We start from the raw sequence: 27,386 nt of genomic DNA on the forward strand, positions 1-27,386 counted from the left end.
GCTTCCGCTGAAAAGAACGCAGCTGACCGTCTTGCTCTGTCATCTCAACATATCTTTTGCATACGTTTTTACTAAGCTCAGAGAAAAATTTTTACGATGTAGAACGCTCGGTGGAAGGCGCTTTGCATACTTCCGTTAACATTTCTACGGAGCCTGTTCAGGTGCCTTTTAATGTAGTTAAGTGTTTTAATGCAGTGTGGTGTCTAAGAAAGAAGAAAGCTGTGTTCTTCCGGTGGGAACAAATTAGCTCAGAACTAAGCAATACTTTTTGGTGGTAAGGTGAGTTGGAGTGTGATAAACTCTTGCGAATTATCATACGAAGGCAAGAGATATAATCACTTCTCTTCCCTCGGAACACCATCGTCTGAGAAAAAAAAATCCCACAGGCGAAAACCCCCTAAAATAGTTTTAGTTTGACTTTGTGCAACATATTTGGATGATATGTTATTAATATTTTGTGCATCTGCTTGCCTAGTGCTCTTATAGCGCCAACTGTGCAGCGGTGCCGAGGCCTCGCCATGAGAAAGCCATTTGCTTCGATGCCCTTTTTTATGGGAAACAAACAGAAATTTGGCTTCAAATAAACTCACCAACTGGACGGACCCTTTTGAATAACCGTATAATCGGTAAGCAAAATGTGGTATTCCGTTAACACCGTTCGCAACGGCTGTATGCTGCTGCTGAAAGCGCAATGATAGTCAACACGACATGGCAGCGTCATCTAACGTCCTTAAAGAAAAACAAGCTTTGTACTGCAACCAAGCTAGCAATAAAGCCGACGATCCCAAAATTTTGCTTCCACAGCAGTCATTAGTGCCACTTATGATTAAATACGTGCAGTTTAATGTCTTTCTTCTAGGGTTAAATGCTGTGCGAGTGGTGGTTACTGTAAGGAATGACTTTGAATAAAAAAGAAATGTGCCAAGACAAAGTGCTGTCGCTCCACAGCAATCCGCAAAGAGAAAAGAGAAGACAGGACGTTCGTTGTCGTGCATTTCGTGTTAATATTTCACTCCTTGCTCGCCGCAGGCAAGGCGAACTTGGTCGAGGCCGGTGAAGATGTAGTGCGCAAAAGAAATTGCTCCGCGCCATGCTCTCGCACGTTACAAACAACCAAGCGACGGCAGGCGAGGATCAACCATCATGTTCCGGCCCCTAATTACCTACATCCGGCCGCTTTGCGCGGCAAGCAGCTCGGAATAGCCCATTCGCGAGGGGTGCATCATATCAATTAAAAGAAGATACAATCCATTTACGTGGAGTTAAGTGCAGCGCGCAACTTGGCGACACTATGGCTCGGAAGTCTCGCCATCCAAGCTGGCGACGTTCCAAACGGCGAACGCCTGAGGCTGCGTGCGATAGGAGCCGAAACAAAAGCACCAAACTGGCGGAGGCGCGTGGAAGGAAAAAAAATCGTGAAGAGCCCCAGCCGCTCCTAATTATATTTCATTTCTCGTACGTGATTCCTGGAAACGATTGCTGATCCTCGTCAACTTTCTTGAAGTTGTTGACGCGGAGCCCCTTGCGACTTTGTTTTGTTCGCGCCCATCCGCTTTGAGCTTGGTTTGTTGCACGCGTCTGAGAAGGTTCGCCCGTACCGTAATTGCGTGCGGGACGAGGAAGAAGGGGACCTTTCCGACACTCTGACGCGAGGCGGACATTTCACAAATTGCCACTTTGCGGATATTCAGATGCATCCGGACTAGCGCCTTGTTCAGCCGAGTCCTTGCTTAGAGCAGCAAAAGGCAGCGTGTCACGGTGGCACTCCGCGCTTTGGGGCAGAGAATGATGAGGACGACAGCGTCACAAATCTTGAAGTAGCGCTCAACCAAGCCGACGCTCTAACGCGTGACAGAAAAAGCTGAGCGAATGCTGCTCGAGACAAGGCACATTCGCTTGTTTCAAGACGCTGGAGCTGCCTCGAGGCATGTTTCTGCAGTTTACGCGCCTTTTCAGCGGGGTTACTCTCAGTCAGAAGTACTCTGCACCAAGGCGCCACTGCTTTGTCCCTCGCTTGAATTAGAGCGATGACCGTAAATACTATTCACCATACAGTTTTCCGCTGGGCAGAAAGTCGTTTACAGCACGGTGTCACGATTTCTAGACTCACAGCACGTACGGACTCAGAATAGAACTTACGGCACGACGTAGGAGTATTTGGCTGTTTTAAAAGCAAAGGGGAAACAGACCCAGTGCTTTATATAATTATGGGTTTGGCGACAGTGCGACTGATGAAGAAGCGCCGCCTATCGAAGTGCCGTCACTTAACAAATTGCTGGATGAGAAAGGAAGTTTGAAGCGACGCACTAGATCCCTATCCACAGTCCCCTTTACGTGCTTCCTAAACAGAAGTTTTTGTTCGTATTCTTACTCAGATAGGTATTTGTAAAAATGAATAAAAACTCGTAAGGACTCCGAAACAGTATTTTCCCTTCCCAAGTGAGTGTATTACAGCAAAGCCTTCTTTGCCTTGCCAACCATGGTTCCGCGTTCATCGCTTGGTATCTCAGTCGGTATCGCTCGTGCTATTTATTTATTCATTATGTATTATAAACCAGCATTCGCAGCAATGACAGTATAGCGGGGGGGGGGGGGGGTTATACACATGTTTTACACATTTGTAGATGTAAAATACAACACACAGTGTCACACAAAGCGAACAAAGATTTATAAGCGGGTAAACAAAAGCAAAAGACGGTTAGTGTGGAGGTATCATAGCCGTATAAAGCAAAATAGGTAGAGGATCAGGTAAAAGCAACGCTATAGAGCTTAAACACATATACAACTGAGAATTGGGTGAAACGCAACGGTTTCAGGAAGCTTGTTCCATTCAGATGTTGCTCGCTGGAAGAATGAATACTTGAGGAAATTTTGTCTGGCAGTTGTCTCCCAAACTTTGAAAATATGGTCGCGGAGATTCGAAACGAAATGTGATGCAAGCATGTAGTTCGTTTATTATCGAAGAACTTCAGCCTAACATAATGCCTACGACCGCTCAAAGTATGGAGATGGAATCGAGTCTTCACAGCGGGGACGCTACTTGTGCGGCGATAGTCACTGACGATGTGCCTGGCTGCTCGATTTTGTACGCCCTCCAGCGATTGTATCATGTTCTGTTTAAAAGGATCCCACAGTACACATGCGAACTCGAGAACCGGAAGAACGTGTGACGTGTAGAGTAACTTTTTCACGCTTTCAGGGCATGTGTGGAAAGCTCGAGCCAAAAAAGCAAGGGTTCTGTTGGCTTTATTGGCTGTTTTTATGATGTGATCATCCCACGAAAGGTTATCCGTACAGTACACATCAAGGTACTTTGCCTCTTATACGTGCGGTAGACAGGCATTGGTTATTACATACGAGTTTGGGGAGTCTAGCTTCTTTCTCGAAAAACGAATCTAATTGCGTTTAGTTGTGTTAATTTATAGGCAAGCACCAGGTACTATACCACTCAGAAATTTTGTTCATGTCAGGTTGAAGAATTTCTATAACATGTAGTGTTAAATGGACGATAAACAACGAAGTCATCTGTATATAACCGTATTTTCGAAGTAATTCCTTCTGATATGTTATTGACAAGAGAGAGAGAGAGAGAGAGAAGAATTCAGGAAAGGCAGGGATGTTAACCAGTCAATAAAAATTAAAAACATCAAGGGGCCTAACACCGATACCTGCAGTACACCAGACGGGACAGGAACTGATGACGAGCTCGAACCGTTAACAATGGTAAGCTGATTACGAGAAGAAAGGTATCTTTCCAGCCATTTAATCGAGATATTTCCAGCCATTCCATCCAGATATGACAGAGCCAACAGCCTTACATAGCACAGAGATCAACCACAAAATAGGAGGGTGAGCTAACCAACGTTTTTCGCAGCAAAACCTTAAAGCGCATAAAGTCTGTTAGTATAATGTCGGCTCGTAGTAATGTCTAAAACACACAGGTATCTTAATGGAATAGCGAAGGAAGGCGAACGGCCATTTTTTATTTATTTTTATATGGGTGTCCCCATTCTTAGGCAACTGGGTGTCACCGAGAGTTCTGGTTTACATAATAAAGAATTTCTATCAACAGAGTAGTGTCAGTGAGCGCACCTCCACCCTGCGTAATCAAACAATAAATCGCGAACAGAACCTGCACTTATAATGTGCGCTCATAGGTATCTCTGAAGCGCACAGACATCTTAACGGAAAAGAACATCGTATTTCACGGCTTCCACGCCATTTATTAAATCTGTTATATTTGGCTATTGCATTCTTGAAACATTTTTGAATCATCCGTGGTCGATTCCCGTGAATGCGTACGTGCCACTGTAACAAAAGAGCCAAGGAATCCTTAGATGTAGCTAAAGATGTGTCATACTCGTCTCTGTATACACTTCTCCGCAACATTCTTCGTGCGAAAAACTGCAAACATCACCTCCGTTCTCGTGACATCGATGCCCCAACATCTCAGAGTGTGTATACTTTTGAAGGGAAGGTTGCACTTGGGTATACCTTGAGAATGGCTCATTACAAAAAGATTGTAGCACAATAAATTTGTGACATGTGCGGTGCAAAAACACGAAGATGGCATGATACTTACTACATGCCGTATAGGATATTTTTTTAAAATAAATGCACATATTCTATAAAGTACTACAGCATTTATTTACGTATTTCTAGCTTCATTCGAGTTGCATCTGTAAAATTTGTTTTATTTACTCATATATTCGTGCGCAACGTACGAACCGAAAGTTTTTAACACGCGTCGGCAATTTAATGTTGTTGCTGAATAAATATAAGGAAGTGCACAATGTGACAATGGAAGATCAGTATTGATTACACACATCAAATATGCTTGCAAGAAAGAGCCTTTCTTGTTTGGCCGCAAGGCTCTTACCACGCAGTGTTTCAGTTATCATTGTCAGTTAAGTTGCAACGTTGCTGATGCAGAACTTGGAAAGAAAAGGCGTTGAGCCAACGCAGCAGTAGCGACAACGGCCGTTCATTTGGCAATTTCATCAACATTTGTCTTCTCGAAGTCATTTGACATAATACATGACTTGAATAGCCAAGATATACAGGACGTTATGGATAAAGTACTAGCGCAAAGCGGTTTTCACCGGCGAAACTGTGTGTATTTCTGAAAAAAAAAACGCTAATTTGTTAGTAGGGGAAGCATTTAAAAGCGTTAGCAATTATTCGACACTTACCCGAAGCAAGATTGGTAGTCTTAAGGGCAGCATAAATTGCTGTAAATAATCGCTTATCAATTAAGCCCACGTGCATACATGAACATATTTTATCCGATTCGTGCTCACGACGCTCGTATGAGGAGGAGCGCCGGAAGCGAAGAGCCCGCTTGCTTGTCCTTCAGCGAACGTGCTGTGCTGCCGCTCCTTTCGTCCTTTTAAATGTGCCGCGCCTGCAAAACTTTGCCGACCACGTGACTTCCAGTAATGGGCGCACGGAAATGCAGCGCGCACCAAGCCAGCAGTTTTATCGGCGCAGCCTCGCATTCTCAGCTGTGCACGCACAACAGATCACGTGACCTGCAACCCTTGGTGCACGCGCCAAGCGGGTCAGTTGACTGGGTCGAACGGGCCGCGCATGTGCACCCGGGACAGCACGGCGACGGCGGACACATGCCTCAAGTGCCCGTAAATTGATGTTACAATAAAATCATAAACATTACATATCACTCGTTATTTACTTCCGATAGAGCCTCAGTCAGATCACCCTGCTCACCTCTGGCTTTTGATTTTAGATTTCAATTCTACTGGTTATCCAGTAGCGTCATTTTCAAATGTTGTCCGTATTGCACCTCCTCCCGACAAAAATCACAAATGGGTTTAACGCAAGACTGACTTGCTTTATAATAATAAAAGAGCGTGCAATGCAGTAAAGCGCCTGAATGAAATGGAACATACCTCTATCGAAAACAACTTATTGCTATAGCGATTATGCGGACTCCCGAGGCGCATCCACGCCATGACCGTGCTGTCCCAGTATCAACGGCACATTCGCAGCCAGTGCACCGAGAGTTGCAGGTCACGTGACCTGCCGCGAGGACGAGTCTAAGGGTGAAAACTTAAACTTCTCGTGCCTTGTTTGATGAGGTGCCTTGTTTGACGAGAGCGTTAGACGGTCTCCCAAAACGCGAGCAACGTGCAGTGCGTTTGGCAGCAAAAACAACAAAGTCAAGTAAACGCAACGTCACCCTTCCTTCACTCGGCTCGGGAGCGGAGCTACACCATACTTAGATAATTAAAAGTGCGCAAATAGGCACACTCGCCACCATGCACTCACCCACACACGCTGACACACTAGATACGTACGTCGACCACACATAGCGTGTCTGCGCGTGTGGGTGTGCGCGTGGTTGCGATCAAGGCAGAAAGCTGGGCTAGTTGGTGCGTCATCATTAATCAAAAGACTAGCGCATATAACAGGGACACAGACAGAGAAGACGACAGGTTGCGAGTGCGTCTGTTTGCGCACTTTTAATTATCTAAGTATTACCAACTAGCCGATCAGCAAGTTCTTTTGGAATACACCATGCTGCGTTCCGTTGCTTCCGCTGTTGTCATGAGCGTTGTGAGGACGCACACTCGCGTTCCTGGTGAGAAGGTGCGTGCATACCTGAGCGGCACGTACAGTAAAGGTTAAGCTAAAATCGTCATCTTTTCTACGGGCTCTCACAAACGCCGAATTGGTTTCCCTTGGTCCCATATAGTGCACAATCGAGTCGAAACACCTGAAACGCCGCTGGTGGCTCTCCTAATCACGCCATCACTATGAGACACCTTGGACCCTGTAAAGTAAAACTATTCCAATTTGTTGTTATTCCAATCTCCTGATGTTAAATTTACGTAACCACCAACGCCAGCAGCGGCCGGTGACTCTCAGCTTTGATAGGAGGTCACTTTTGTCTGCTTTCAAAGCAAATTGCATTGCCTACCTTGACAGGCTTTTCTCATCGAAATCACTGACGAGAGACGAGGAGCACGCAGAAGCAGAGAGGGTTTTTGGTGGCGCCGACCTAGCACAGCGAAAGTAAAAAAAGAAGTGCGACAAGAATGCACAGTACGTGCTATTGACTCAAATAAGTCATAAGCATAGAGGAAAAAATCAAGACTCAGGCATCATAGTCGCAGGAATAATATACGAAAACCACACTTGAGTGTAGCAAAGAGCTTGCGCTAAACTGGAAAACAAAACGAAAAATTATGGTATCGAAGGGCATTTACTCAGCATTCAAAATAATTGTACCATTGTTAGTTTTCCACGAACGGCATGCACAAATTTGGGTTTTGTTATTGGAGAGGGAACCGATTTCCGTTTGCCGCACATGTGGAGCTGCGTCAAATCTACAGCTGTTTTATTTCGTACGGCCTCAGTGATAACAAACAAAGCACCTTTGAAATTCCCAACTATATGGAAGTACCTGCCTGTGCTACTATGGACGACTGCAGCGATTATACTATGTTTGGGTAATTGTAGGAGGTTTTACTAGGTTGCAAATCTTCAGGTCAGATTACTTGGCTTTGCCTTTTATTATGAGTGCGCAATAACACTCCCCTCGTTAGGACCAGAAGACAGATTCTATAACATTGTACTGCTACCATTCAAAATACAAACTAAACCATGACCTGATATCGGCGATCCGTTTTAACTAAAAATGGGTGCGCTTTCTCCTGTTCATTAGCTCTGCCGCGTAGCGCGATTGCCTTACTGACAGAGCACCCTTTACAAAGTTCGTGAAATTGAAAGGCGAATGCCTCTTTGGCGAAATTTTGTCAACAAAGAGCATCTACACTCATGCTAAAGCATGTACTATGGCAGAAAAAAGAAGATGCTGCTGAAAGCAGTCGGAACTGCGTATGCATTTCAAAAAGGAAGTTCTAAAAGATTGCATCCTCCCTCTACCCCCTAAAACAACCGAAAACAAGTTTATTCATAAGCCTTCGTTCGACAATTTGGGCTACACCATGGACTTCTACTGTGCCAGAAATCCTGCACAAAATACACATGCTACAAAACGGTTTTCCAAAGTAGTTGAAAATGTGCCATTTTACTATTGCACATAAGAGTTGTTTCTTCAATAAAACGTAATGCCAATAGCAAAGACTTACGAGTATCGCATCTGCCTTTCATATGAATTAGAAGCCAAAAATGATACGTATGTACTACGAAAACTATCAAGCGTAAAATTCCACGTACCTGAATATAACAAGCAAAACTTGGAGCCATAAAAAGTGGAAAAATTTCGGACACCTTATGGCTTACACATAATGAAAAACAGGCTACCAAGGTTGTTGAACGCATTACACAGGAAAAATATAAGTACTGAAGCTATAGGTTTCAAGAAGTGTTGAGTCATTTCAACGCGTGTTAATGCGCCATATAGCAGCTACCATATACGACTTGCCATATGACAGCTGAACAAGTTTTCCGTAAACAATGCGTTTATTTGTAATTGCACTTACGTGTGTTTTACTTTTACGGCGTTTTTTTTTTGTATGCAAACTGTCTCACACGTACCTGGATATTTCTAAAATTTATTTCATTGCTTATACTATCCTGTTTCCATTTCTGTACTTCAACCTGACTTATCAATTGTACATTGTATGTACCCAATCTACGCCCGTTATGTGAGCACAAAGCGTTGTTTAGCAAATGTGGGTTATCGATTTACTGTCGCTGCAAGTAGGCGGGGAGGAGGAGGTGGAGGGATAACCAATGCGGAGTCCTACAGCCTGGTCAAGCTGCTGGCCTCCTGCATTGTGCATGACTAGCATGATGCAAATTTAAAAAGAAACGCAATAAATAGCATATATATCACCTTTCAGGCACGTAAAATAGCTTAACTCAGCCTCCTCATAACACCATTTCATCTTGCAGCCTGTAGACACTATCAGTGAGACATTTCGCTGTAGGTTAAATAAACTTTTCAACAACGGAGGAGAAGGAACCGGTTATACTACGCTAACCTGTGCTATTACGCTTCGAGCGCTAACACCGGGCGCCTTTACACGTTCACGTAACGTGTGACATGTAACGGTCATTCTCAGCCCTGCCGCGTGATTAATCTATTGATGTACAGCATTGAAAGCCGCAAAACTACGCTTGAGAGGCGAGGGACGCGGAATTGTATTTGCCACCTCAGTACACAGCCGCCTTTGCATTCCATCCGCATGGAAATCTGGCTGCCGTGGTCAGGCCTTGAAGCGACGACACGGTACTAAGTAGCAGCCTACCATAGCCGGTGAGCCACCGCCGAGGTTTCGCGTGTCGGCAGCACGCTGACATCTGGATTGGAAGCGAAACCTCGCCCGGGAGCGCAGAGCACTGGACACATGAGCGTATTGTACAGCTTTCTCTTTCACACTTTTCATCTCTGGCAGACATTGCCAGGCCCTACGATATAACGGCGTCGTAAGAGGCGAGCGAGCGAGATCCTCGCAGAGTTTAGTCGGTTTAGTTACCGTTCGTGCCAAGGCCTCGGCGAAACCATTCCCTATCTTGTTTCTTTGTGAGTATGGTCTAAACTATCTCAGAACAAATGGCACATACTGCCTCGAATGAGCGTCGGTGATGTTGCTTTTGAGCGCTTCGCATATCGCGCTAGTGTTGACAATATACTGGCAGTAAATGTGTACATGTCAGACCACGTGACTCACTGGTAATGGTACGCAATTATGTATGTGGCAAGTACTATCGAGTGGTTCTGCTGAGTGGCTGGTCCTTCGAAATGCTCAGTAGCGATCACCTCTTCCGACATCTGCAGTTCTTTCTGAAATTGAAGTCAGAAATAACCACAATGTTATTTCAGGTTTCAGAGCACATAATTTAGCGGCCTGTTGTTTGACTTCGGGTGCATGCTGCGCTGATTCAGCAGAGAATAATGTTTTCCTCAACGAGCGAACAGTAACATTTTCTATCATGTGTTGGTCTTAGTGGTATTGCGTGCGCGTGGGTGCGTATGTTCGAAAAAACATAATTTTGCATAAATATTTTCACGTAATTCCTCTGCATATTATATTACGCTTTGTCATCGTCCATTATTTCTTAATTTTTTTTATATTTACGACGCGCGTGTGCGCGTATGCCTGAGTGCGTGTCCTTTTCTTTCTCGCATGTGTCATGCTTTGTTAAGCTGATATTTTCACGTTTCGTACAGTTATAATACATGCGAACTTGTTTCCCACTGGACCTTTGAATTCTGAGAATTAGATACAGAAACGTTAGTCTGCAAGATCTAACCAAAATAAAAACATTTTTCTGACTACAACAAAAGTTTCTGCAAAAGCAGCAATTTCACGCGGGAAAGTCCCAATATTCGCGGTTCATTAGGCCGACGCGTCAGTTCCGCGCGTTGCCCTAAAAAAGGGCTCCACAAGGGACCGCTGGCGCAAACAAGTCCAAGCGAGCATATAGAGATGTCCCAATCACAGTGGTGGCCTCGTAGACAACGACAACAATAATCATGCAAGAAGGGGAGGGGAGGGGGGGGGGCAAGCCCAAAGTCAGCCTACCGAAACGAATGCCACTTCGAAAATCATGGCCGCAACGGACGAGGATGTTTCAAGCGCGCGAAGAGGAGCACGCCATGTATCCAGGAGAAATGAAAACGAACGAAAAGGGAAAAAAGGGGCACAGCGCGGTAAGCAAGAAAACGAGTCGTAGTGAGCACGATGCGTTGCCTCGCTGCGATGGGCCGGCGGTCGTTGGGCCTGCCACCGGAAACTGCAAATCTGGCGGCAATCGCGGCGCCTGGAAACGGCGATGTGCCTAAATAAAAGGCACCTACACCGCAGGGTTCGGTGAGGCGAGCACACAGCACGACGAAGATCGCGGGGAAGCCCGGCCAAATAGCGGGTGAAAAAGAACATTTCGGCAGGAGCCGCCAACCGCCTTGGCGGAGTGGGCGGCGCCCCCAAAGCGGCCCTGTAGGAACTGTTGAACGCCGTGAGCACGCTTCCGTTTTGGGAGCCGTCCAACAGTAGTGGTAGCCGCAAGCATCCGCTACTTTGTCTTGCGCTTTCCCCTCGAGAAGTACTATGAGCCGTGCGAAAAGTTGCGGGAACAATACTGATCTCTCAGCACGTAACTGTAGGCAAGTGATTCAGCGCTTACGTCTTCCGGCATGCGTCCTTGTTTTTCATTCTGAATACTTTCTTTCTTTCTTTTTCTTTTTGGGCCTTCACCTCGCTGGGCATATTTGGCGGCATTTTGGAGGCAAAAGTGCCACCGAAATCTCAGCTGAGGAACACCAGTGAGGAGCGTAGTACGCAGTCGAGTATTTGTAGGCATTGTTTCACTTTTCCTTTTTCTTTGGTAACCGCAGTGGTGTTCAGTGAAAGCAGCTAAATTATATATGCAAGCCGCCCAACTCAAAGTTTGATATCTGTTGAAATGAGCTAAACTCAATGCTCATGTAACATATACGGGTATCTGAAAAAATCAGCCCAATTATTGCATTGACGAAAGAAGCTGTTTAAATGTGGAAACTCAATGTACTTGTCACATAGAAAGAAGACGTAGCTGTTAATCCAGTATGTAATGCCAAGTAGCGATATGTGCAACAGACGTAGGTAGGCCTATTCTTTCACGCGCCTGGATTACTTCTTCTTTCGTATGCGTGGTGTTTCATAATATGTGTTCAAAATTTCATAGATATAGAGAACCTGCAATAATTAGGCGATCTCTACTAAATTCGTTTTAGCACAGGGGCACCCATTTTAAAATGACTTGAGGTAACCATAAAAGCTCGTTTGAATATTAAAATATTTAACTTATTACCAGAAAGACTCAGAGAATCGATACCTATGCCATATCTGAAGCCCGTCATCCGAGGAATTACTAGCCGGTTCCTGGCATGCAAAAAACAGACGCTGCTGGTTTTAGCGGCTCAACGAATTCCCACGAGTTTCACCCAGAAAACCAAACGTAAACCGCCGAAGGGCTCAACTATGACACCCTTAGCAAACTCTTATATGTGACGCAACTGTTTACAACTCACTGTTGGGCGAGCATGAAGAGAGCAAAATCGCAGCTTGATAAGGATGTTCGCTTTACGCTGGCCCGACGGTGACGCGTAAAATGTCAGGTCACTCATGGGCGCCTGCTAACGTCGTCACAGTAGCGCCCTTCGATAGTTCAATTTTCTGGGTGAAATTTGCAGAAATTCATTGCGCTGCAGAAATCACCAGCGTCAGCTTTCTGAATATCAGGAACCTGTTGCGTACTCTTCGGTTGATGGGCTTGAAATATGGCACAGGGATCATTCCTCTGACTCTTTCCGTTAAAAATTTAATTAGTCCAATTGTCAAAATTGCTTGTGTAATAACTATTTCGGGTCATATTAAGATGTATTTATCTGTAGTAAATGCAACGCTGAGGAGATCCCACTTATTATCACATTTTCCCCACTTCTACGAAATTTCCACGCATTTTCTGAAATGCCGTGCTTTTTTTTAATGGGTAGACAACCTAGGAACCTAGGTGACGTGACCTGTTGTTCGGTTGGCCTTGCAACAAACTGGAACTTGTAGACAAATCCTGAAGTTTCCATGAAGCTTGATCGGGCAGATATGTGAGGATATAAATAGCTAAAATACGACTGTTCGCAATTATATAACACGTGGAAGGGAACCATTCAGTTTTAACACGAGACCGCTGGAGCACAAAGCGTATCAGATTACCAAAATGTGATTACCAAATGCCTTAGGCAATTTCAGTAAGGAATACTTCAACAGTAATGCGTTTCTTCTAAATGAAGGCGCCGTATGATGAATATGAACTGAGACGACTTCATCGAATCAGCGTGAGCAGGAATCCTTCATGGTTTCTTACGTGCCGCTCTCGACGTCACACAGCATGAACTCCCTCAGCAGGCAGTTTCTAACGGAATATTTTGAATGTGTGGCCCCTGGGCTAATCACCGAGATCAAGATCAACGCTCGCAAGCACATTCTGACAATAGATGTAAAAAATTTCGAAATACTGGAGAAGTTAAAGACCATTCCACAGTTAAGCGCAATCCCCGTCCGCTCCTATAGTAGTTACGGGAAGGAGACAACGCTTGGAATGATTTCCGACGGGAAGATTGAAATCAACCATGTGGATCTCAAAAGTCTTTTGAGGTCATCGGGGCGCTTTCTTGAGATTCACCGCTTGGGGCACTCCCGATGTATCAAGTTAATATTTGCTTCTTCGACATTACCAGCGTCTGTCAAAGTGGGCTACGTGATACACCGTGTGCGACTATTCGTTCCGAGGCTTGTTCAGTGCCGGAAATGTCCCAAGGTAGGACACGTGAGCGCTGTTTGTAGAGGTAAGGCTACCTTCTCGAGTTGCGGCGGAGAGCATAATACCACCGACTGTGATGCGTCTTCATTTAAATGTCCCAACTGTACTGGCTCTCACGAAGCGAGTTCGAAGGAATGCCCGAAGTTTACACAAGAAGTTCGTATTCTTCGAAAAATGGCAAGAGACCAATCTTCACGTAAGGAGGCTGCTCAATCTGTTCGCCAAAGTGACCAACACTCGTGAAAGAAGTGTCACAAAGCCATTTCAGAAGAAATGCATAGCGGGGCACAGGCGCCACGACCACCTCTGCCAGTGCGATCAAGGACGGTAACGGCGCCTACTGCTAATCCGAGGTCGATGACAGCACGCGGCAAACATTCACCTCCACCGGCTGGTACAGACAAGGAATGGCCTTTGGCGCCCTCTAGGCCCACGGCCATGCCAGCAGGCCCTAGTGGTCCTCTGCACCATGAATCCAAGAATTATAGGACCAATGAAACTGGGGACACTACGGGCAAGCAAGGAGATGAACACGATGAGAAGGAGAGCGTACAGAAAATGCTGTAGCACCTGGTAAAGTCAATGCGCGTGATTCTCGGTGGTCTCGATAATCGGGCCGATAAAAGTGCCCTGCAGGTACTCGCCGTGCTGGAGCCGCTTATCACTGCTCTTTAGATGCTATAAAGCTTTTGTTTGGCGCTTGTGCTGATCACGCAGGGGAGGCCCACACATCAGCTTCGTCCCTAGCACCTTTATCTTTAAGTTCACTTGAATTGATGACTACAGACTCGATACAGAACCTGATAGTGGCTTCATGGATGAGATTTCTGAATGTTTATCATCACAGTGTTGAACTTGCTTTCACCGTTACGCTTCCCTCTTTCTATGTCACCATCATCCCTCATCACACCTTTATGTCCCTGTTCCCCCTCCCCCTGTGCAGAGTAGCAGGCTAGAGCGCGTTAGCTCAGGCCGACCTCTCTGCCTTCTTTCAAATAAATTATCTCTCTCTATAAAGTTGTATACACTGTTCTGCTACAGGAGTGCGCTGGTGGTGAGTTGATTTTATAAAAATTGTATTTTATGGGGAAGTTTACATATTTGATAAACAAAAATATACCTTAGGCATACATTAGAATGTAGAATTAAGGCCAAAATCCTGACTATAACAAACTACCCATAAATTATTATACCTCCGTGTGGAAGGCGGACGAAAATTAGTTGAAAGACTAGAGCAGCTAACACAATTAAACTTGGACGGTTTCTTGGGCGAATGAAGGGAATCTGTGTGTAAATCAGAAGGTGGGGTGCAATAACTCTCTTCAGGCAATTTTACACAATCCTGGTAATTTTGCTTTGGAGCTCTATCCTGATATTCAACGATGCGTATCTTCAAAACTGTCGATCGTGTCAAGATAAAATTAGGTTTGTTTATTATACGTCATTAGACAAACGCGCTCACCACGTTGAAAATATTTGAGAGTTGCATGTGCTTTGAAGACGCCGTAGGACATAACATATTTTTAGTAATTGCGCTTCTTCATGGTACAAGGTAAAGGACCAAAATTTTGTCCTTCCACAGCTACTATATGTACCAAGATTAAATTTTTTATAATAAAGCGTGCGTTGGGAGAAATGCGCTGGAGAAATTTTGAAGTGTGTTAGAAGTGACCTATAAGGAATTTACAGATTGCCGTTGGAGCCACTGAAACGGCCTTTCGACGAGTAACTGCACTTGCAGAAACGTGGTCTTAACCTTTTCAGGCGCTGTGTGCACAATTCTGTGCACCAAGATAGCGCATCAACAGCAAAAAGCATTCATGAAAATAATGACATTTAAACTGTCTCGGATACATCTTGAAACACTTCTGGTTGGAATAGGGCTGCAAGTTTGAATAACGTTTGCTCAAGTTGATGCCAACATTGTATTGTATTGTATTGTTATGTATTGTTTGTGCTGTCAGTCCTGAATTAGTGCCTGTGCCTGCCGCTGCTACCCTCACACAGGGTTTTAAGGCCCGTCAAGTTGCTGTGTGTAACCCTTGCCTTAAATCCCCAATAAATTGTACGTTGATGGAAATAAAGGCAATTCAAAATAAAAAATGTTTTAGTAAAACGATTTGGGAAGGTAGATGGTTGGCTGTTCTTTCTCGGTGTCCTTATGTCATTCATGTAGCGGGTTCACTTCTTTCATTGTGTTTTACAATGTTTTGCAACAGGCGAAATTTTCAAGCGACTGTATAGGTGCTCTTCAAGCTTGCTGGACATGAAATAGTTGCTGTTCTCATATTTGATGTTCCTGCACTGAGTTTTCGCATGGAGTTCACATTCTGTACATTTGCCAAAACTCACTAAATTGAAAATTCTTAATCTATTCTGCAACTCCATGGTTTTGTATGATTCCGCAGAGGCAATAAATATGGCGAAAGTAAGGTTTCAAGCAAAATAATTAATCGCGCCTGTAAAGGATAGCAAACAGCCAAACTTTTCGCTTGAAACTTTTCAGACATATACAGGATACCACCTCAGCTTGAAGTGAGTCGTTCATTGCATCTTTACGAGTTGAGAGAGTTCATTTGAGTGCGTTATTTTTAAGCGGCTTCGCGTTCAACGCAGCCGGGGCAGATGCAACAGCTGCGGCCCGGTGCATTGTGCGGAGGCAGTGAGGGAAGTACACGATGAGCGCGAGCAAGTTCCACGGGAACTGGAAACGCCTCTTTGCCGCTGGAACTTTAAGAGCCCAGAACGAAGAGCGCGCCGGCCGCTGCATGCTCTGGCTTCAAACTTCACCTCACTGCAATTTCGGTTGCGATTCTGAAAGGGTTTCTTTTATGCTTTCTCATCTCCCGCTCCATTTTTAATGTCCTTAGGATCTCGCGCGTGCAAAGTGCCATTACCATACCTTTCACGGCCACGGGACATTTCAAGTGCGCCGTGTTCTTCATTTGTACCCTTTTAAAATTATATACTTTATGCAATGGACCAGGCATTGGACTGAAAGGAGCCTGTCATTGCCACTCACGCATCACAATGTGAGGAAAGATCCGGCGTTGTCACCTTTTGTCCTGCACTGGACGCGTGTTTTCCTGTTAGGTTGCCTGATTTCGCGCCTATCATGCTAGATGAATTCATTGCTGCAGTAGCTCTAGCTCTGTGTAGATTAAGTCCTGTAACTACGATAGCTGCTACTATTACTAATTCTTTATCTGTTTGCTACTCCTTCCTTAAGTCTAATGATTCGCCCGTGAATAAAGCTTTTTAGTTCGCTTGATATTACTCATTTATAATGTGTTAGTCTAATTTGGGTGCCTGGCCACAAAGGTTTAGTTTTCAGCGAAACAGCCAATTCACTGGTCAACGGATCTCTTTGCAGTCCAGTACAATTGGCAGCATACTTTCACTGTGGCTAGGTTCCAGGAACGTGTAGCACATATTTTCCGGCCCTGTAGTTTGCGCTTCTCCTTATTACCGGCACCACATATTTCATTGGCCCAATAAGTTACACGTTACATCGAAAATTTAGATCTTTTCACGAAATTGTGCCGCCGGACACCTTCCCTAAACTTTCACTTACATATGTCCGGTCTAGTGTGCTTCCCTCTGTGCTCTTATTGAAATGAGGACGAAGCAATTCATCCCTTCTATCTGTCATTTCGCGCTTCACTTGCTTTAGAAAGAAAAAGAAAACCTTCATAATTCCTTCAAATTGTTGGCCTGAACTTGACACATCCTGTCTTCCATTCTTTCGGGGCCTTGACCGCGGGGTTTAGTCCTGAAGATGCTTTCTCCACCATCCAGCATTTCCTTTTTTGAATACAGCCAATTGCTCTATTAAATTTGTATCTATTCAGTACTCTTCTTTTTTTTCCGGTAAATATGTATCTCTATTGAAGGGCACATTTTAAATGCACATCAAGGACTGCAGAAGAGTGCGAATTACTTTTTACGTCAAGCAGCGCATGCGGCTACAGTCAAAGAAATTGCCATTTGGAAATGTTGCCGAGTCTACCGGGTTTAAAGTGATGAGGAGGTAAATGCACCCGAATAGCGTGGCTGGCCGAGTGATTTCCAGCATTAGTCCTACAGTTTATCTACGCGACTTAGTACATTCTTTTGTATGCGTCATAAAACCCCAATATCGAAGAAGTGCTTCATATGTCGATACCCACTTTCTAGCTGTCGACATACAGCATGCAGCCTTGCTGGCATTGTAAGCGAGTACATGAAAACTTTCGTGGCATCTCCGAATTATTCGACTCTCAAAGTGAAGCACCGTGACACTATAGACAATGCCAGGCAGCTGTTATACGTCATGTCCCGCAGATAGAGTGGGTGGCCACCATTCCAAAAGGGCAAATCATGATAAGAGACAAACAACAACAAATTCCAACAGTGTAGCTAATATTCGTGCTCCCACGTGCCTGGCGAAGCCCGTTCAAGTCACTTGCGAGGACCCACGCAGGTTTTTGTTGTTCATTAACTGTGACAATATGGAAAGTTTGGCTTCTGAATGAGCCCGTTATCCCAAAAATCGTAGCTAACACACACATATGTTAAAAATATCATGAAAGAGGAGCCATTTCTGGCAGAATACTTTTGAGCCTCTCGCAATCAAACCGATTTGTTATATGTAGGCACCAGTAAATGTGACCAATGCACCGTTCTTTTTAGAGCGCAGCTCTTAGACGTGCTTTCCTGCGGCGAGCGTCGGCGGTGCCGGCGGCGTAACCAAGCGAAAGAGTACAACAGCGAAGGACAAAACAGCGAACGCGCAGGGCAGTGGAGAATGAAATCCGGTGATAGTGAAGAGAGCGCGAGGAAGAAATCGAAGGAGGAGGGCGCAGTGGAACCGTTAAGCGGAAAGCGGAGGAGGAGGGCGTGGCGAAACCGTGAGAAAAAAAGCGTAGTGCCACGCAAGAAGTGTTCTGTGACGATCGCTACGAGATGGCGACAGAGTACCGTGCGTCGTCTGTTCACTTTATCTTTCTTCGGTCACTGCTTTTCACCGGCTTTTCATGAAAAATGTTAAACGTTATCCCTCGACGCACAACGCGCCTGCATGTATCAGGCATTTCTCGAATGTTATCGATAGCTCTATCCGTTGGCTGTTGTTCCCAAAGCTTTTTGTAATCTGATTGCAATTGTGTAGTATTTGTATAACGGGTGTTCAAAAGTAAGCTTTATGGCTTTCTTAAATTTAGGCACTGGTAGGCACGCGAAGACTACCTGTGTAAATAAGTTATGTGGCCAATTTGTTCGTGCGCAAGTTGGTGCTTGAGGCTTACTAAACATGTTGTTTTTGGCGCGATGTAGAAGAACGTAAAGCAGAAGAACACAGAAGAGGAAAACAGACGCGCCAACTACCAATTGTTTATTAGCAGACAGATACAAATATGAAGAATACCGCGTCAGCTCAGTGCAGCGAATACGTGACATAGAAACACAGCAGCACGAAATCTACTTCTCGAACAAACCCATTTACTCGGTTGTTTTCTTCGGGAACGCTTTTTCGAGAGGCAGATTGCGTGAAGCTGTGCTTCTACGTCACGAATTAACTGCGACGCACGTGCGCGGAAGCCTTCTTCGTTTTTGTATGTCTGCTAATAAACAGTCGATAATTCGTCCCCGAAGCTCAGCCTGTCTCTGTTTTTACAGTTCACCTGCTTTATGTTCTTCTACACAGCGCCATGAACAGCATGTTTAGTAAGTCGTAATGACGCTGTAGCTCGCAGTCAACATGCGCCCGAGTTTGCGGCGCTCGCAATAGAAAAGAAGATTTTCATTCAGAAAGTCTGGTTGAAATCTATGTGTCGGGTTCACAAATGGGGTGTGCGGGGAGGCGATTTCTCAACACCAATTGACGTCTTAGTTACGGAAATTTTGACCTCTGGCGTTCCACAGAAAGACCGCGGCGTTTGACTTCAGTGCGAAACGAAGGAAAGGAACGGGCCATAGCGCTTGGTCGAAGCTTGCAAGCATCGGATTAAAAACGTGCCTCAATTCCAAAATACTTCGCATTGAAGTCGCCGGCAGCGTACTCAGGAGTATGCGATGGTACTCCGGAGAGACTGAAGCATCGCAACGACTTGGTAGCTAGCGCTGTGTTCGATTCCACTGAATTACGCAGCATCCACAAAAGTGGCTGCAGCTTTGGCTGTCATTTTGGAAGCGCAGGCCGAGCTTCAGCGTTCGCGCTCTCCACACCATTCTTGCCCTTAGAGTTTGATTTAGCCACGCTCAGCCTAGGCAGCAGAGGAGGAGGTGACGTTGCATGTGGCACATACACGTCGCAGAGGCAGTCCGATTCTCACTGGGGCATGCCTTCCTAACAGCAGCAGTGGTTTCCTGATTACACGAATGGTCTCTCCCCATCTGTTCCAAGACTGTAGTTTCCTTCTTCATTTTGTTGCAGTCCTACGACAAAGCGTTATGAAACTCAAGGCAAGTAGGATATGTGAAGGGCATTGCTGAGCAGTTAGATGTCTACAATATGGAGCATAGCGCAGCGTGTACACAGGGCTCCGTTCGCACACACCGCGCTTAAGTGACCTAGAACCTTCGAATCCCAGAATTAGAGAGGCTTCCGAACGAAAGATCGCACAGTGTGTCTTAAGTCGTTTAGCTTGTAGTGTCATGGGAGGCACTCGTTGTTGAATACTTTGACACAAAGGATCGTGCCGAGGAGGGACTCATGCGTGATGACGACACCATCAGTTCTTAGAAGAACTGGGCAGTCGGAGCTGGAGATAGTCACGTCTATGTCATTGCTCGCAGTGAAGTACGCATCAAGTACGCACTCTGGCCCTCATATAGAATAAGAAGAGCGAAAAAAAATTGGGGTTTTCTCGAATGTTCATTATTGCATTTTGTAGCGCGGCTTTGAGAAGCATACGTGAATATAGATTACCTGTTGAGCCGCTTCAAATTGTCGATCTAGAGTTCGGGCAGAAACAAAAAAAAACATTCTGCTTGCGAATGTGCGTTACCGGTGCGTTACCGTGTTGTTTTCTCTGAAGTCTGGGTCAGTGGCAATGAATATTCCTGTACAGTGCGAAGAAAGTGCAAGCACGTCTCCGGTACGCTGATATACTGCTACCGGTAAGAAATACTTTATTTCGCCAGTTTGCCTGATACAGTAGGCAGCCAACTAATACAACTCACCGCGGTGACTCGCATGCTTTTCAGCACAGACATCTAAACGAGTGCTACATTAGATTCGGTCGCAATTTAGCGAAAGCCAGTGTTTGTGGATTGTCGACTTAAGTGTCTCGCTACGAAGTGCAGGCGTATACGTATGCTAGCGAAAACACTGAATGGCCGTCTCGTACTACGTGGGCACTTTTTCTCGAGAGATGCCACTTCGCTCTGCTGGTGATTCTTCACGCGAGAAGCTGCGAGCGCGTAACGTTAATTTATCACGTTGCTTTATGGTCGCCTGAAATTTCGTGTAGGGCATGAACTATATCAAGTTTCGCGTTACTCATGCTTGGATGTAAGCTAATCTAATTTGTAATAATAGTTACAACGCATTATCTCGATATTTGTGTTCAGTATAGGTCTAAAATCAATCTTAATTTACTTGGCTTTTGCATTATTTAAGCTCGCATGTGTGTGTCTGTGTGTGTGCTTCTTTTTTTTTTTTTGGTACGGGCTTGCCGAGCTACCAAGACAAGAACTCCACCGATATGCAATGTACGTGGGCGTTAAAAAACAGGTTGAAGCAAGAGGAGAACTCGTCAGTGAAAATGACAGATCCGGGCTATGTTGCCACGCCATCTCTCGTCTGTTATGCTCTGACCAGGAGAGAAAGATGTGTCAAATTTAACAGCTGCTGTCCGGGTGCCTTACTTCGTGCACTATGCATCTGTCCGCAAATGAAGGCACTTTGTTCTTCCTAAAATGCAAGATTGACGCAACTATTTTTGAATCAAAGCGATTCCTCTGGATTTTACTGTGGTCCGCTAGAACAACCGTGCAGTCACTAGGAGTGCTCAAATGAGCCACCTGCGTATAGTGGACTTCATCCGAGCCACCCGTAAGATGCCACACTGTGTACAATGCTATCAGCTGCACAATGCACGGATATAGCGAGGTTCGCCAACAGAACGTGAAGAACATACTAAAGAACGTTTTAAAGAAGTATGTAATACATTCATTCCACGCAGTTCGCATGCGTGGACTCTCGATAAACGAAATTCGCTTAAACGAAAATTCCGGATAAACGGAAAAATGATATCAACTTTGGTTGGTCCCCCGTGGGCACAATGCTAATAAACTTTGGTTAAACGAAACCCATCTTTTTATGAATTTTGGTTAAACAATACTTTGACCAAAACTGCCACCTACGCCATCGGAGTGCGAAAGAGAAAAAAATCCGAGAACCTGTCAAATGGTGATGCTCTAAATAGTAAAGAAATTTAATCCATCAGGCGACTGAGAAGAAAGTTAATGCAAATTAAAGATGCCGAAGTCACACCTGTGTCACCATCATGACGACTTCGCTGGGTAAGTAAAACTCCCTGAGGAAGAAAGAAATAACTGGGGAGCACACGCTAAATTTTGCAGCCATTTTACACCAAATTGTACAAATTTTACACCACCATGGTCCACAACGCCAGGAATAAGAGGAATCAGATGATATCTTTGTTACCTGCTCTGAGGAAGCAGCTGAAATGTTATCAGTGAAATTCGCAGGGAGAATCAGGATTCTAGTGAGGAGAAAATAGATACTGCTGTTACAGTGCATGTTACGTCTTGAGACCAGATGGTAAGAGAGGCAGTTGAGAGTCTGCAGCGTTATTTAGAATGCGATGACTTTAGCGGATCTTTACGAGTCATTTCGTGCATGAGCACAAGCTTACGCCAATGAAGATACAATGTTAGAAGAGAGAGAAACAAGGTTTAATGATTTGCTGGATATATTAGCCTGGCTATTCACCTGACAAGCTACTCCAGGTGCTGGGTGGTGATTAAGATATATACAGTGATAAACACTTAACAGCACATACAGTCACGCATATATATATTGTGGGAATTTATAAGCTATTCTTTGTCATCTGTACATGATCATCATCACGTGGGGTTCATATGGGGTTCTTCTTCATCATCGCTTGTGGGGCTGGCTCTCGAGTGTGATCCGTGCTGTGGGCGTGCTCGGTTCGCCGCATCTTTGACGCGGAATAAACGTCGTGATAACTGCTGCGTCACAAGTGGTGGAGTGTGCTCTTCGGTCCTCCGTCCTCTGACTGCCCGCTCAACCTCCTGGAGCTTCGATCGGGTCGCCGATTGTGCCTGCTGTCCGCCAGCATGTCGCAGGACGAGCCAACAGGCACTTCCACCATCTCGGCCTCAGCTACCCCAACCTCTCCGCTTTGGGTTGTCAGTGGGCACCAGCGTGATCCCCATCTGTTTTCTGGACTTCACGGTGAAGATGTCGAGGATTGGCTGGACGACTATGACCGAGTGAGTTCGGCTAACCGTTGGGACGATGCGTCCAAGCTACATCACGTCGCCTTTTATCTGACAGGAGTAGCGAAGACTTGGTTTTTCAACCATAAGGTTGATTTCACGAACTGGGGCGCTTTCAAACAGCAGCTCCGCCAAATCTTCGGCACACTGGCTGTTCGTTCTGCCTTCGCAAAAAAGACGCTCGACACCAGCAAGCAACAACTCGGGGAATCTTATACGTCGTACATCGAGGATGTGCTTGCTCTTTGTCGGCGCGTGAACACGGCCATGATCGAATCTGACAGCGTTCGCCACATCCTCAAAGGCATCGGAGCTATTGCTTTCAATGCTTTAGCCATTAAGAACCCTGCTACCGTCGCTGATATCGTCGCTACTTGCCAGCGCCTTGACGAACTCGAATCAGTACGGTTGGAGCCAGACTACACTGCAAACACTACTGCCGTCGACCCAAAGTTACTAGCAATGATACGTGCAATAATTCGAGAAGAGCTACAGTATCTTGGCTTAGCCGCAGGGCCTATGCCTTCTCATGCCTCGGCTACCAATCTGCGAGACATTATCAAGGAGGAATTGGCGTCCATGGCTGGTGCAGCGTACACGGACCCTCTGACCCCTACGCCCCCCCACCCCAACGTACGCGCAAGTAGCCGCAATTAATCCGGCACACATGGCTTCCATGACTACCAGCGCATCTACCCAAACCAGCTATCCGCAGTGGCGTCCTCCTCGTCCCATCTGCTACTACTGCGGCTATCATGCCCACATAGCACGCTTTCGCCGCAAGCGCCAGCAAGACGAGCGTCGCGGGTATGACGTATACGAACGGGATGAATTTTCGCCCGGAGCTACTTTCCAACGTCTAGGCAGCTTCTATGAACAACGCCGTCCTTATGGTCTACCGCGCGGCCGCTCTCCATCGCCTACTGTAGCATCCGAGACGGCTCAGACGTACCGTCCTGCGAGACGCCGCTCGCCGTCACCCCTTCGCCGCTCTACGTCCCCACTGAAACCTGCTTCTCAATTCGCCGAGCGTCGTCCGGCAAACTGAATTATGCAGCTTTTGGAGGAAAAGCTGCATCGAACGACAGGACAAATTCCTCCATCGCGTCCGTGCAATATGATATTGGTTGTAGTAGAAGGTGTACAAGTAGAAGCTTTGATAGACACTGGTGCTAGTGTTTTAGTTATTCACCGTGAATGGTGTTCGCGACTTCGGAAAGTTACGCCCCCTTATGATGGACCTACGCTACTCGCTGCTCAAGGGGCCACCATTCGACCTATCGCCATGTGCACTGCTCGTATTTCCATCGATGGACTTCTGCATTACGTACACTTTGCACTGTTCGTGTGCCCAGCAGCTCATATTGGGATGAGATTTTCTTTCTACGGCCTCCGCCTCCATCTGCTGCGGGCAACGCGTTCTCCACATGACCGACACGACCTATTCATGAAGATGACGCACCACTTCACTTGCTTGCTGCAGAAGATACCGCGCTACCTCCTCGCCATCAAAGCATCGTTACCATCACGTCTGACGTCATTGACTGCGGCGACGTGCTCGTATTACCATCTGCACGCTGTCTCGCAAGAGGGATAGCCTTTGCATCAAGGCTGGTTCGGTTTGATCATGACTCTGCACTTCTCTACCCTACAAACCTGACATCCGAATAGATTCTCATCCCTAAAGGCACTACATTGGCTTGCGCCGCTGAATCGGAGTCTATATCTGTTGTTTCCGTTAAACCAGCTTCCTCTGAAGTTCCTTGTACCGTACGGGCCGCATCTCCTTCAGCTCTCGCAGCTGCTATCAGTTCCGACCTGACACCTTCGCAGTCACAACACTTGCTTGCTTTGCTCCAAAAACATGAAGCTTCGTTTGACGCGCATTCAACTTCATTGAGAAAGACTTCGATTACGAAGCATCGGATAGAGACAGATGGTGCATCCATCGTGCGCCGAAGACCATATCGCGTATCGCTAGCCTAGAGGAAAGTAATTGACGAGAACGTCACCGACATGCTTCAACGGAACATAATACGCCCCTCTACTAGCCCTTGGCTTCCCCCGTTGTTTTGGTTCGAAAAAAAAAGACGGCTCTGTTCAATTTTGTGTCGACTACCGAGTACTTAACAAGATCACACGCAAGGATGTACACCCTATGGCGCGAATAGACGATGCCTTGGATTCCCTACAGGGTGCCGAGTACTTCTCCAGCATCGATCTGCGTTCCGGCTACTGGCAGATACCTATGCATGAGGACGATAAAAAGAAAACAGCGTTTTCAACACCAGATGGGCTCTACGAGTTCAATGTCATGCCATTCGGCCTCTGCAATGCGCCCGCAACGTTCGAGCGCATGATTGACACCCTTCTTCGTGGCCTGAAGTGGAAGACTTGCTTGTGCTATCTGGACGATAATGTTGTTTTCTCGTCAACCTTCTCTCAGCACCTGCAACGTCTGGATGAGGTTCTCACGTGCCTTGCCAACGCTGTACTTCAGCTAAACACCAAGAAATGCCATTTTGCGAGCAAGACGATCAAGGTACTAGGTCACATTGTGAGCAAAGATGACATTCGTCCTGATCCTGACAAGGTTTTGGCAGTTCAGCACTTCCCTCGTCCCGAAAACACCAAAGATTTGCGTAGTTTCTTAGGCCTCGCTTCCTATTTTCGTCGATTCATACGAGGCTTCGCTTCAATAGCGTCACCTCTGCACAAATTACTGGGTTCTAATGTTCCCTTTGTGTGGTCTCCCGAATATGAATCTGCATTCGCCCATCTGAAGCGCGCTCTCACATCGGAACCAGTACTACGCCATTTTGATGAAGCTGCTCCGACCCTCCTGCATACGGATGCTAGTGGTCACGGCATTGGTAGCATTCTCCTACAGCGAGACGACACTTTAGGTGAGAGGGTCGTCGCATACGCAAGTCGCGTTCTGACAAACGCCGAAAAGAATTACACGATCACGGATAAGGGATGCCTAGCTATCATTTGGTCTGTGCAGAAGTTTCGACCTTATCTTCACGGCCGCGATTTTACGATCGTTACAGACCATCATGCATTATGCTGGCTTTCAACGCTGAAGAACTTGTCTGGACGACTTGGTCGGTGGATTCTTCGTCTGCAAGAATACGACTTTACTATTACCTTCAAGTGCGGAAAAAAACAGCAAGATGCAGACGCGCTTCTCGCTGTCCGCTTCCTAGGACACCATGCAGTGGACGTCAAACTAACATCCGTGACAAGCTTTCGCACGATCCCTCCTCACATGCTTTCTTGTTGGCCACTGTCGACGAGATGCCTCCACGCGAGAATAAATCCTTCCAATCTCATCAACTTGCCGACTCTTACTGTCGGCGCATCATAGACCACCTTCAAGGAGCTTCGCGCCGGCCTAACGCCCGCCTTCGTCGACAGCTGACGCAATTTAAGATTGAAAACCGCGTCCTATACCGTCCTGTCTATCACCCTGACGGTCAACGCTGGGTTCCTGTCCTGCCACGCTCTCTACGTGCTCATGTCCTGCAGGCTTCTCACGACGACATCACTCCTGGTCCACCTTGGTTTCCAGAAAACCTATGACCGCATCAAAGGCTGCTTCTACTGATCAAAAATAACGTACAGCGCGAAGGACAAGGACTGCAAAGACGACATACACAGCGCTGATTTCCAACAATATTTAATTGCGTTGCCACATCGTGTGTATATATACAAGAAAGGGCATGCGCAGAAAATGAAAGGCAGTCACATGGGGTGTTCTAATAGCAAGTCAATGAACTAAAAGCATGGTCACCAGAAAAATTTTAAAAAATAAAAAAAGACATTACGATTTCTATCTGTTTAGATACGTGACTTCACCAGGGTTCAGCGCGATAGATGGGGCACTAACGCAAATACGACCAAGTTTTCTGATGAAATCAGCTTCCACAATTTCCCGGGTGAGCTGTGAGCAGTGTCTCGCTAAAACTTCAGCATCTTCAGACAGGCGCACGCAGCCGCAGTCCCGACAATGGATGCCCAAGTGGCCTTGTACAGTGCTGTGGACGTTGTTACAGTGCTCTCTTAGTCGATCGTTTAAGCACCTGCCTGTCTGTCCAACATATTTACTGCCGCAAGACAGGGGAATTCGGTAGACTACATTTGTGGCGCACGTCACAAAACGTTTTCTGTGCCCGATAGAGCAACAGCTATGATGCGATTTAGGCGCGTTTACACGCTTACAGAGCCTTGCCAATTTTTCCGGGGCTGAGAAAACGACTGTGATTCCTGCACGCTGCCCAATTTTCTTTAGCCTACGGGAGACATCATGCACATATGGTAGCAATGCAAACCTGCGTCTTTCAGCCAGGAGGTTCCCTGATTGAGCAGGCCCATCACGTTTTCTGCGCCTCAGAAGCTGTTCCGCTATGGCTGAAATTAACTGAAATTAAGGCCAAAGGGTAACCAGCCCAAGAAAGGCGATCAACCTGAGCAGCAAGACTATGTTGCATCTGGTGTGGGCACGATTTATTCAGGGTGTTAACGAGACCTAACTTTATAATACCTCTTTTAACGAGCTTTGAGTGTGCGGAGTTAAAGGGCAAGAGTGGCTTCTTACTTCTCGGTTCGAAGCACCAGCACAC

The sequence above is a fragment of the Dermacentor variabilis genome, chromosome 1, assembly GCF_050947875.1.
Source record: "Dermacentor variabilis isolate Ectoservices chromosome 1, ASM5094787v1, whole genome shotgun sequence".
Classification (NCBI taxonomy): domain Eukaryota; kingdom Metazoa; phylum Arthropoda; class Arachnida; order Ixodida; family Ixodidae; genus Dermacentor; species Dermacentor variabilis.